Consider the following 14125-nt stretch of genomic DNA (forward strand, 5'->3'; position numbering starts at 1 on the left):
GGTTGGACCCCCTTTTGCCTTCAGAACTGCCTCAATTCTTCGTGGCATAGATTCAACAAGGTGCTGGAAGCATTCCTCAGAGATTTTGGTCCATATTGACATGATGGCATCACACAGTTGCCGCAGATTTGTCAGCTGCACATCCCAAAGATGCTCCATACAAGGCAGGATGGATCCATGCTTTCATGTTGTTTATGCCAAATTCTGACCCTACCATCCGAATGTCGCAGCAGAAATCGAGACTCATCAGACCAAGCAACGTTTTTCCAATCTTCTACTGTCCAATTTCGATGAGCTTGTACAAATTGTAGCCTCAGTTTCCTGTTCTTAGCTGAAAGGAGTGGTACCCGGTGTGGTCTTCTGCTGCTGTAGCCCATCTGCCTCAAAGTTCGACGCACTGTGCGTTCAGAGATGCTCTTAGGCCTACCTTGGTTGTAACGGGTGGCGATTTGAGTCACTGTTGCCTTTCTATCAGCTCGAACCAGTCTGCCCATTCTCCTCTGACCTCTGGCATCAACAAGGCATTTCCGCCCACAGAACTGCCGCTCACTGGATTTTTTTTCTTTTTCGGACCATTCTCTGTAAACCCTAGAGATGGTTGTGCGTGAAAATCCCAGTAGATCAGCAGTTTCTGAAATACTCAGACCAGCCCTTCTGGCACCAACAACCATGCCACGTTCAAAGGCACTCAAATCACCTTTCTTCCCCATACTGATGCTCGGTTTGAACTGCAGGAGATTGTCTTGACCATGTCTACATGCCTAAATGCACTGAGTTGCCGCCATGTGATTGGCTGATTAGAAATTAAGTGTTAACAAGAAGTTGGACAGGTGTACCTAATAAAGTGGCCGGTGAGTGTATATTACTATTATTATTATTGATAGGTTCTCCTCCTAAAAATGTCAAGGAGAATTAATTAAAAGAGCATATAAGAATTCACTGGCCACTGACCAAAAATCATTATTAACCCTTTCATGACCTTGGGATTTTCCGTTTTTCCTTGTTCGTTTTTCACTCCCCTCCTTCCCAGAGCCATAACTTTTTATTTTTCCGTCAATATGGCCATCTGAGGGCTTATTTTTTGCGGGACGAGTTGTACTTTTGAAAGACAGCATTGGTTTTACCATGACTTGTACTAGAAAATGGGAAAAAATATCCAAGTGCAGTGAAATTTTCAAAAAAGTGCAATCTCATGCGTGTTTTTTGTTTGGCTTTTTTGCTAGGTTCACTAAATGCTAAAACTGACCTGCCATTATGATTCTCCAGGTCATTACGAGCTCATAGACACCAAACATGTCTAGGTTATTTTTTATCTGAGTGGTGAAAAAAAATGCCAAAGTTTGCTAAAAAAAAAAATAATTGTGCCGATTTCCGATACCCGTAGCGTCTCCAGTTTTCATGATATGTGGTTGAGTGAGGGCTTATTTTTTGCGTGCCGAGCTGGCGTTTTTGTGCAGATATGTTCTTTTGATCGCCCGTTATTGCATTTTGATGCAATGTCACGGAGACCAAAAAAACGTAATTTTGGCGGTTCTAATTTTTTTCTCGCTACGCCGTTTAGCGATCAGGTTAATCCTTTTTTTTATTGATAGATCGGGCAATTCTGAACTCGGCAATATCAAATATGTGTATATTTGATTTTATTTTTATTGTTTTATTTTGAATGGGGCGAAAGGGGGGTGATTTAAACTTTTTTATTTATTTCATATTTTTTTAAACATTTTGCTTTTTACTTTTGCCATGCTTCAATAGCCTCCATGGGAGGCTAGAAGCTGGGATAGCCTGATCGGCTCTGCTACATAGCAGCAATCATCAGATCGCTGCTATGTAGCTGAAATACTGGCTTGCTATGAGCGCCGACCACAGGGTGGCACTCACAGCAAACCGGCATCAGTAATCATAGAGGTCTCAAGGACCTCTATGGTTACTATCGTGACGCATCGCCGACCCCGATCATGTGACAGGGGTCGGCGATGCGCTCATTTCCTGCCACGCGGCCGGAAGCGGTAGTTTAATACCGCTGTCAGCGTTTGACAGCGGCATTTAACTAGTTATTAGCGGCGGGTGGATCTTGATTCCACTCGCCGCTATTGCACGCACATGTCAGCTGTTCAAAACAGGGGATCTGACCTCGGACGTACTATCCCATCTGAGGTCAGAAAGGGGTTAAAGGACAAAATCAAGGTTACAACGAATAAAAATACATAATGAATTTCATTACACAATTTAATTCAAAGCATAAGGAAATTTGTAAAATTGTTCAGAGTAATTGGCATATACTATTAGATGATCCAATCCTTGGTGAATATATTCCCAGGAATACGGGTATCACCTTTCGCAGAACCCCTAACATTAGAAATATTTTAGCCCTTAGCCACTTGAAATCACCTACTGATACTATGAAATCTGGAACAATTAATAACAAAAAGGGAATTTATAAGTGCAGTTTGAAAAACTGCCTTTGTTGTCGAACTATTAATCATAGGTCTAATAACTTTGTATCTTCCGTTACTAAAAAAAAAAATTTTGATTAACTAATATCTCAGCTGTACAACAGAATTTGTCATTTATGTTATTGAATGTAATTTTAAGAAACAATATGTTTGAAGAACAACCCAACCCTTACATATGAGATTAAATTCACATAGGCACAACATTCTCAGAGGCTTTCTTCTTCATGGACTCTCTAGACACTTTTCCATTGCACATAATAGAAGTTATAATGAATTTAAAATTAGTCCTATTGAACACATTCCCAGTAACATTCCCAACAGAACACACAAAGTGAACAGAAAAGAGATTTTTTGGATTTATAGACTCAACATTTTAAATCCACACGGGTTAAATGAAATCTCTGAAGTTTTTCTATAATAACACTAATTATTTATTACTTATTAGCTCATTATTATTTTAAATAATTTTTTTTTTATATTTATTTTAATATCACCTGAAATAACATAAAATTAATGATGCGATCACAATATAACTATAAAGCACTTCCACTAAATTGCAAGTTCACAATTATTGGAGTTAATACCACCATCTGGCTTTATTTTATCAATACCCGATACACAATGCCACGATCTCGTTCATTTCACTGAATTCCTTTACACCTGCACCTCTCAAAGAATGCTATTTGCATGGGTCTTGTTGACATGGCTGGTGCTGGCTGGTTTATGAGTTGATCTTCATGTTTGGGTGTTGGTGTCTTGATCCCGGTGTTTGCCTCTACTCCACTATTTGATTTGAATAAATAAAGCTTCATTTTTTCCTCCGTATCCTAATTCATATAATTCATATAAGCGTCTCTAAACTAATCGCACAATTTATATCCCTTCAAACAATGACTAATATATTTTAACTATTGTTGGCTCATAGAAATTTCTTCCTAAACCATTTGATTGTTCATTGCTGTATGGGGATGTGCTTTAGCGGCGCTTCCTCAGTTATTTCATGTTTGCAGCCACTTCATTTGAGCGTCTGTCGCTTGTCAGCCTCGTCCTTTCTATTCCTACTTGAATATGCGTGTTGGTCCAAGTGACTACTACTACCTATTGTAAAACAATATGGATAATCTTCCTTTTCATGTCCATGTGGGTTCATTTCCCATGGGGAATAATTAGAAAACACACTGTTTTTTCTTTAAATGTAATAGTAATATTTAAGTTTATTTGTGATACAACTAATTTATTAGAATTTCTTATGGATTTATGGCGATGTGCTGCTGAGACAAAGGATTTCTGTTCCCACATAAACAATCCAATCACTTGATGAATAGGCAGCATTTTGCTTGTTTAGTATAATACACCCCATAGTCCTCCACATATTATAATGTGCACCTCAGTCCTCCATATAATATAATACACTCCTCAGTCCTTCATATAGTATAATACACTCCTCATAGTCCTCCATATAGTATAATACACTCCTCATAGTCCTCCATATATTAAAATACACTGCTCAGTCCTCCATAAAGTATAATACACTACAATATAATAAACTACAATATGGTAACCCCCTCATAGAGCATAATGCAGCCCCCCATAGAATATAATGTAGCCCCTCCATAGAATACAATGCAGCCCTCCTCATATAGTATAATGCAGCTCCCCATAGAATATAATGTAGCCCCCTCATAGAGTATGATGCAATCACCCCTCATAGAATATAATAAATGTAATACATAGAATGCATTTAATATAGAATATAATACAGCCTACCTCCCCATAGAATATAATGTAGCTCCATAAAAGAGTATGATGCAATACTCCCTCATAGAATGTAATACAACCCCCCATAGAATGTAATACAGCCCACCATAGAATGTAATACAGCCCCCCATAGAATGTAATACAGACCCCATAGAATGTAATAAAGCCCACATAGAATATAATACAACCCCCCATAAAATGTAATACAGCCCCCCATAGAATGTGATGTAGCGCCCCCCCCCAATAGCCCCACAATCCAGTTATCACTCATTGATATATATATAAGAAAACATAAAATCCTCACTCTCTTCATGCCCCACACTGCTCCTGGCTACGGTTTCAGCAGCTGCAGTTTGCCCGACACACAGCAGGTATGCGATGATATGACATCATCGCGCACCTGCAGTGTCAGAGGCAGAGCGGGGATAGATGGGAGAGGGAGTGACAGCTGACGCTCTCTCCTCCATCATTGCATTCAACTGTACCGGTGTCACAGACGCCGGTATAGTTGAATGTGGCGGCGCTGGTGGGGGGTGAGGCGGCGCTGGCGGATGGAGTCGGCCCAATGGCAGAGCAGAGCGTGCAGGGATCAAGCAGCACTGTGGCCCACTACTGGCACTGGCCTTTCTGGCATTTGCCAGAAGTGCCCGATGGCCAGTCCGGCCCTGGCTGACATTGTCTGTTTGTCAGGAGATCCTATTATCGCCATTATTTGAAATTCTGCTTATTTAAAACTGCAACTCTGCTCTGATTCTGTATTTGTGTGGCATTTCCTGATGAAGAAGTCACTTAGACTTTCAAACACGTGGAATAAACCACCATTCTTTATGTGAAATACGTCTGGACCTATAATTATTCAGCAGCGAAAAAACCACAAAAATTGAGCTTGGTTTGAGTTGGCATACATGCAGCACATAAACGCATGTTTTCACTGGTCATAAAACATACAAAACCTACAAGAAGCAAAATGAGCAAAACCCTGCTGTAATTAAATAGGTAAAAGCAAGGTGCATTGAAATAACTTACAGTAGCTTTTTACTTATTTAGTTACAGCAGGGTTTTTGCTCATTTTGTTTCTTGTAGGTTTTGAATTATTCAGCAGCCCAGATTATTTTCACATTAACCCGTTTGTTTACCTGATCAAAAGTTCACGTACCCCATTTCTTAATACCGTGTATTGCCCCCTCTAACATCAATGACAGCTTGCAGTCTTTTGTTGTAGTTGTGGATGAGGTTCTTTATTTTCTCAGATGGTAAAGCTGTCCACTCTTCTTGGCAAAAAGCTTCCAGTTCCCGTAATTTCCCGAGTGGCTCAATGATATTCAGGTCAGGAGACTGAGATGGCCACTCCAGAACCTTGACTTTGTTCTCCAGTAGCCAATGACAGTTCAACTTGGCCTTGTGTTTTGGATCGTTGTCATGTTGGAATGTCCAAGTACGTCCCATGCGCAGCTTATAAGGGCAAATTTGCCACCAGTAATTGCTGACATGTTGCATTCATCTTTACTTCAACAGGCAAGTTTCCTGTGCCTTTGTAGCTCACACATCCCCAAAACATCAGTAATCCACCTTTGTGCTTTACAATAGGAATGGTGTTCCTTTCATCGTACGCCTTGTGGACCTCTCTCCAAATGTAACGTTTATGGTTGTGGCCAAAAAGTTCAATTTTGGTCTCATCACTCCAAATCACCTTGTTCCAGAAGTTTTGAGTCTTGTCTCTGTGCTGTTTTGTGTATTGTAGGTAAGATACTTTGTGGCATTTGTGCATTTATGACTTTCTTCTGGTGACTTTACCATGCAGCCCATTTTTCGTCCAGTGCCTCCTTATTGTGCATCTTGAAACACCCACACCGCTAGTTTTCAGAGTCCTGTATTTCAGCTGATGTTATTTGTGGCTTTTTATTTGCATCTGGAACAAATTTCCTGGCAGTTGTGGATGACATTTTTGTTGGTCTTCTTGACCGTGGTTTTGTTTTTACAGAGCCCTTGATTTTCCATTTGTTAATCACAGTTTGAATGCTGCTGACTGGCATTATCAGTTCCTTGGATATCTTTTTGTATCCCTTTCCTGTTTTATACAGTTCAACTACTTTTTCCCGTAGATCCATTGACAATTATTTTGCTTCCCTGTGACTCACAATCCAGAAATATCAGTGGCTGGATGAAAGATGCAAGAGTCTGTCTGGATACCAGAAACTCACTCAGCTTTTATGCACGCACGCTGATTACAAGCAAACAGGTCACAGGTGAGGATGTTACCTTTAGTAGTCATTCAATCCCATTTGTGTCAATTTCTGTGCATGTTATCAGGCCAAAATTACCAGGGTATGTGAACTTTTGATCAGGGTCATTTGGATGTTTTGGGTTGTCATTATGATTTAAAAAGAGAAACCATAGTAATTTGACAATAAATGACTTCAACCAACCATAAACCAGGAGTAGAGAAAAAGATTTGGTGTTATCATTAATATTCTCTGAAAAAAAAGGCCACAAAAGCAAAAATTCTGCCTGGGTATGTAAACTTTTGAGTACAACTGTAGGTATATATTTAGATGTTTGTGACAAATACAATTAGACTAAAAATAAAGCTTCATGTGAGTAAAATAATAAAATATCGACATAATAATAAAGGACAATATATGGTTCTACACACACCACTAAAATAATATAAACTAAAAGGTGTATAATGAAAACAAATACTAAAAACTCATAATAAAAAGGTAGAATTTTATTAATGACAAAAATAATATAAATATAATATGCCAAATACCAAAGTTGGCCAGAAGGTGGCACCCCAGGATAACACATAAACTATCAGTAAACAAATCCCTCAAAAAAAGTGATTACAACAGTAAAAAAATCATGTGAAAATAAAGTGTCATCATGGAGACGGACCCGATCACATGACAAGAAGCCACGCCCACATGTGAGCAGACCTCGAGCCAGGAGAACGTGCCGACTAGTGTTGAGCGATACCGTCCGATACTTGAAAGTATCGGTATCGGAAAGTATCGGCCGATACCGGCAAAGTGTCGGATCCAATCCGATACCGATACCCGATACCAATACAAGTCAATGGGACTCAAGTATCGGACGGTATTCCTGATGGTTCCCAGGGTCTGAAGGAGAGGAAACTCTCCTTCAGGCCCTGGGATCCATATAAATGTGTAAAAGAAAGAATTAAAATAAAAAATATCGCTATACTCACCTGTCCGACGCAGCCTGGACCTCAGCGAGGGAACCGGCAGCGTTGTTTGTTTAAAATTCGCGCTTTTACTTGGTTACGTGAAGTCCCGGCTTGTGATTCGTCAGGGCGGCCATGTTGCCGGGACGCGGACCAATCACAGCAAGCCGTGACGAAATTACGTCACGGCTTGCTGTGATTGGTCCGCGTCCCGGCAACATGGCCGCCATTAACCAATCACAAGCCGTGACGTCACGGGAGGCTGGACACGCACGCTTTTTAAAATGGGCGCGTGTCCAGCCTCCCGTGACGTCCCGGCTTGTGATTGGTTGCGCCGCGGTCAACCAATCACAAGCCGGGAGGCTGGACACGCGCGCATTAAAATTTTAAAATGCGCGCGTGTCCAGCCTCCCGGCTTGTGATTGGTTGATCGCGGCGCAACCAATCACAAGCCGGGACGTCACGGGAGGCTGGACACGCGCCCATTTTAAAATGCGCGCGTGTCCAGCCTCCCGTGACGTCACGGCTTGTGATTGGTTGCGTCTCCCATGTGACTGCGACGCAACCAATCACAAAGCCAGGACGTAATTTTAAAATCCTTAAGGACCTGAAATTACGTCACGGCTTGCTGTGATTGGTTGCGTCGCCCATGTGACTGCGACGCAACCAATCACAACGCCGGAACGTAATTTTAAAATCCTGAAGGACCTGAAATTACGTCACGGCTTGCTGTGATTGGTTGCGTCCCGGTCACATGGGCGGCACGCAACCAATCACAAGCCGGGACTCACGTAAAGGAAAGAAAAGCGCGAATTTTAAACAAAGAACGCTGCCGCTTCCCTCGGTAAGGTGCAGGCTGCGTCGGAGAGGTGAGTATAGCAATATTTTTTATTTTAATTCTCTCTTTTACACATTTTTACATTAATGTTGTTTCGATACCGATACCCGATATCACAAAAATATCGGATCTCGGTATCGGAATTCCGATACAGCAAGTATCGGCCGATACCCGATACTTGCAGTATCGGAATGCTCAACACTAGTGCCGACACCAAAGAAGACGGTGTTCAGTGGGTGTCCGCATGTGCCTATTTACAGCACCATCTGTGCTCAAACACACTACACACTTTATTGGTCGCTCTCTCTCACATAAATAGATGCCCATCAGATACCTTTGACACTCCCCCGGAAGAAGGCTTTTCACTGCCGAAACGTGCATAGGGACAGGTCGGCTCCACAGAACACTCACGGTTAGGGTTGAGCGAAACGGATCGGTCAATTTCATAAGTCGGCGACTTTCGGCAAAGTTTGGTTTCGTGAAACCCGAGCCGATCCCAGCGTGGGATCGGCCATGCGGTCGGCGATCTTCACGCCAAAGTCGTGTTTCGTATGACGCTTTAAGGCTACGTTCACATTTGCGGTCAGCGCCGCAGCGTCGCCGCATGCGTCATGCGCCCCTATATTTAACATGGGGGCGCATGGACATGCGTTGTGCTGCGTTTTGCGCCGCATGGCCGCAAGCGTTGGACGCAAGACACGCATCAAGTTGCATTTTTTTTGCGTCCAACTTTCGGCCAAAAAGGACGCATGCGGCGCAAAACGCAGCATTTTAGCGTGCGTTTTTGTTTGCGTTGTGCGCTGCGGCGCCGACGCTGCGGCGCACAACGCAAATGTGAACGTAGCCTAACCGCCATTTTTCAGCCAATGAAGGAGTGTGGGCAGCGTGATGACATAGGTCTCGTCTTGCTTTCTGCGGCATCACAGGGGGTGGGGGTATAAACGCCATCTTACCGTTTTGGATGTAGCGATTTACACAGTCCGAGGAATGTAGTGATTTACACTCTGTCCGAGGAGAGAGAGAGAGAGAGAGAGAGAGAGAGAGAGAGAGAGAGAGAGAGAGAGAGAGAAAAAAAGAAGAAAAAAAAAATCCCCATTGACTTGCATTGGGTTTCGTGTTTCGGTCGGCCCCCCGACTTTTCACAATAATCGGCCGATTTCACACGATCCGACTTTCAAGAAAGTCGGGTTTCACGAAACCCGACTCGATCCTAAAAAAGCAAAAGTCGCTCAACCCTACTCACGGTATTTACTTTACCCTTACACAAATCCTGGCGTGTGTTCACTGAATTTTGTTGTCACATTGATTATTTTCAAAGACACTTTATTTTCACATGATTTTTTTTACTGTTGTAATCACTTTTTTTTGAGAGATTTGTTTACTGATTTACTGATTGTTTTTTGTGTTATCCTGTGGTACCACCTTCTGGCCAACTTTGGTATTTGACATATTATATTTACTTTATTTTTTGTCATTAATAAAATTCTACCTTTTTATCGTGAGTTTTTAGTTTTTGTGCTGTTTAGGTGTCGAGTTCCGCCGCTGAACAGGGGGAGTCTTGAACCACCTACGCTGCCGTCTCCCATTCTCCTCCAGCCGCGGTGGAGCCTGCTCAGCAGAAACATCAGATACTGCACGTTTGGTTATTGCTGCCTTTCCAGGTTCAACCATTATAACCAATACTGTTCAGCGGTGAGCAGGCGTCCCAGGGACTAAGTCCTGCTTTTCTCCTTCTGAGCATGCCCTAGGGAAGATCTCTCATTGGAGGTTGGAGGTCACATGCTCAGGTCCTGTAGCAGCTCCTATTGGTCCACTAGAAAGGTCCTGTAGAGCTGCAGCTATAAAAGGTTTGCATGGCCGCTCGGCCATGCACTAGTATAAATCTGAAATTGTGTGTGTATGTATGCCTGTTCTGGTGAAAGCTCCGAATCATTCCCATCCCTAGAGTTGTTGAATGCTCATGAATGTTGGAGCTGTCTAGCGCCAGATAGTGCCATCCAGCACCATGCACAATCTATACTGCGTCTATCCTGCGGTGACTGCTGCTGCGGTACTGTACGCACTCTGTGCGGCTATCTCCTGTGTCTCCTGACTCCTGTGTCTCCTGACAATCCGCCAGTGTAGGGTGGGAATTCCCATTTGATCCCAGCATCTGACTCAGGGTGTCCTCAGGTGCGGGCTCAAAAGACACCGAGGGTCAGAGCAGGATCAACCACCAGCATAGTGGGGTTGAGTTGTAGGGATCCCACTAGTATCCTTTTGCTGCGCCCTGTGAATGCTAACAGGGCACAGCGTTATCTTTACTCCCGGTGACTCTGTGAAGCAACAGAGTTCGCCCCTATACAGACCCGTGTCTATTCAGCCATAGTATCGCCATATAGTACTGCCATATAGTGCCGCCATTAACTAGCAGCAGGTTCCACTCCTGCACGGTGGACCCCGGACTGCGAACGCACCTATACTATCTTTATATTTACTAGGTGCGTTCCGCCATCCCTAACATGTGTTCATTATGCACCTTTTAGTTTATATGATTTTTGACAAATACAATTAGCACAGAGTGTGTGCAGCTTACTGTACATGTACTTAATTAATAAAAGATTATTTTTCTGAAAAAATGGAGTGGGCTCCCACGTAATTTTCATAACTAGCAGAGGGAGCTTCCCAGGCTATTAATATCAGCTCAGAACAGTATACTTAGCCTTTACTGGCTATTAAAATGGGGAACCCTAAAAAAATGATGTAATGTCCCTCTATAATTAATGACCAGCAAAGGCTATGCAGACAGCTGCAGGCTAATATTAATAGCCTAGGAAGGGGCCATAAATACTGCCCCCAAGGCCTAATACATCAGCTCTCAGCCGCCCCAGAAAAGACACATCTCTAATGCTAGGTTCACAGTGCGTTAGGGCAATCCGTTTAACGGATTTGTTAAATGGATGTGCTAACAATGAGCCCCAAATTGTCTGTATTTTTGCGATCGCCTTAACGCATGGTTGCATTGTGTCAGCATGCTTTAGCATGCGCTAACAATAGGGTTCTATGCAGAGTAAATACTTCCGTTTGCTGTGCGTTCGCCGTCACGTACCCCAAAACGCGGTAGTCCATGTTCGAAGGTGCGTCACAAAGTAACGGAGCATCGCTATCACATGCTGATTTTGATATGCATTAGTATGCATTACGCCAATGAAAGTCTATGGGATTGTTAACGGATCCTTTACATAGCGTTAGTGCCAAGTAGAAATGGATCCGTTAAATGGATTGCCCTAACGTGATGTGAACCTAGCCAAAGATGAGCCAATTCTGGCACTTAGTTTCACTCTTCTAACTTGACCTGTAGCAGTGGCAAGTGGGGTGATAGTTGGGGGAGGTTGATGTCATCTTTGTATTGTCAGATGACATCAAGGCCCAAGGTTAATAATGGAGAGGCTTCAATAAGACACCCCCATTACTAACCCCATAGTCACATTGTAAGAAAACACAGACACCCAGAATAAAGTCCTTTAAATGAAATAATGACACAGACTAGGGTTGAGCGAAACGGGTCGATCATTTTCAAAAGTCGCCGACTTTTGGCTAAGTCGGCGTCTCATGAAACCCGATCCGACCCCTGTGCTTGTCGGCCATGCGGTACGCGACTTTCGCGCCAAAGTCGCGTTTCAATGACGCGAAAAGCGCCATTTCTCAGCCAATGAAGGTGAACGCAGAGTGTGGGCAGCGTGATGACATAGGTCCTGGTCCCCACCATCTTAGAGAAGGGCATTGCAGTGATTGGCTTGCTGTCTGCGGCGTCACAGGGGCTATAAAGAGGCGTTCCCGCCGACCGCCATCTCACTGCTGCTGATCTGAGCTTAGGGAGAGGTTGCTGCCGCTTCGTCAGAAGCAGGGAGAGCGTTAGGCAGGGTCCACTAACCACCAAACCGCTTGTGCTGTAGCGATTTCCACTGTCCAACACCACCTTCGGTGTGCAGGAACAGTGGAAGCTATTTTTTTTTTTTTTTTCCTCAGCGCTGTAGCTCATTGGGCTGCCCTAGAAGGCTCCGTGATAGCTGTATTGCTGTGTGTACGCCACTGTGGAAACCAACTGCTTTTTTCAAAGCACATATCCTCTTGTTCCTTTCTGCACAGCTATCTTTTTTGTTTGTCCACACTTTTTATTTAATTTGAGCATCAGTCCACTCCTATTGCTGCCTGCCATACCTGGCTTAGATTACTGCAGGGAGATAGTAATTGTAGGACAGTCCCTGTTTTTTTTTTTTTTTTTTTTTTTTTGTGGGAGATTAAGATTGGCATTTCTGCTACAGTGCCATCCCTGTGTGTGCCATCTCTCACTGAGTGGGCCATAGAAAGCCTATTTATTTTTTCCGTGATTTGTGTTCTAAATTCTACCTCAACACAAAAACACTACATCAATCAGTGGTAGAAAAATATTGGCCTCAGTCAGGGCTTGTGTGCCACTGCTGTGTGTGCTATCTCTCATTCAGTGGGCTATAGAAAGCCTATTTATTTATTTATTTTTTTTTCTTATTATTTGGTTTCTAAAGTCTCCCTGAAAAAAAAAAATAAATAAAAAAACAGTGGGAGAGTAATATTGCCCTTTCAGCTTGTGTGCCAGTCTTGACTCCTGGGTGTGCCACCTCTCTCTTATTCAGTGGGCCATAGAAAGGCTATTTATTTTTTTGGTTTTTTTAATATTATTTGGTTTCTAAAGTCTCCCTGAAAATAAAAGAAAAAAAACTTAAGAAAACAGTGGGAGAGTAATATTGCCCTTTCAGCTTGTGCGCCAGTCTTGACTCCTGGGTGTGCCACCTCTCTCTCTCTAATTGTGGGCCATAGAAAGCCTTTTTTTTTTTGTTTTTTTTTAAATATTATTTGGTTTCTAAAGTCTCCCTTAAAAAACAAAAAATACATAAAAAAACAGTGGGAGAGTAATATTGCCCTTTCAGCTTGTGTGCCAGTCTTGACTCCTGGGTGTGCCACCTCTCTCTCTCATTCAGTGGGCCATAGAAAGCCTATTTATTTTTTTGGTTTTTTTAATATTATTTGGTTTCTAAAGTCTCCCTGAAAAAAAAAAAAACATAAAAAAACAGTGGGAGAGTAATATTGCCCTTTCAGCTTGTGTGCCAGTCTTGACTCCTGGGTGTGCCACCTCTCTCCCTCTCATTCAGTGGGCCATAGAAAGCCTATTTATTTATTTTTTTAAATATTATTGGGTTTCTAAAGTCTCCCTTAAAAAACAAAAAATACATAAAAAAACAGTGGGAGAGTAATATTGCCCTTTCAGCTTGTGTGCCAGTCTTGACTCCTGGGTGTGCCACCTCTCTCATTCAGTGGGCCATAGAAAGCATTTTTTTTTTTCCTTTATTTGTGTTCTAAAATCTACCTCAACACAAAAAAACTACATCAATCAGTGGGAGAAAAATATTGGCCTCAGTCAGGGCTTGTGTGCCACTGCTGTGTGTGCTATCTCTCATTCAGTGGGCTATAGAAAGCCTATTTATTTATTTATTTTTTTTCTTATTATTTGGTTTCTAAAGTCTCCCTGAAAAAAAATAAATAAATAAAAAAACAGTGGGAGAGTAATATTGCCCTTTCAGCTTGTGTGCCAGTCTTGACTCCTGGGTGTGCCACCTCTCTCTCTCATTCAGTGGGCCATAGAAAGCCTATTTATTTTTTTGGTTTTTTTAATATTATTTGGTTTCTAAAGTCTCCCTGAAAAAAAAAAAAAAACATAAAAAAACAGTGGGAGAGTAATATTGCCCTTTCAGCTTGTGTGCCAGTCTTGACTCCTGGGTGTGCCACCTCTCTCATTCAGTGGGCCATAGAAAGCCTATTTATTTTTTTTTTTAAATATTATTGGGTTTCTAAAGTCTCCCTTAAAAAACAAAAAAT

Source organism: Ranitomeya variabilis, chromosome 5 (genome assembly GCF_051348905.1).
Source record: "Ranitomeya variabilis isolate aRanVar5 chromosome 5, aRanVar5.hap1, whole genome shotgun sequence".
Lineage (NCBI taxonomy): Eukaryota > Metazoa > Chordata > Amphibia > Anura > Dendrobatidae > Ranitomeya > Ranitomeya variabilis.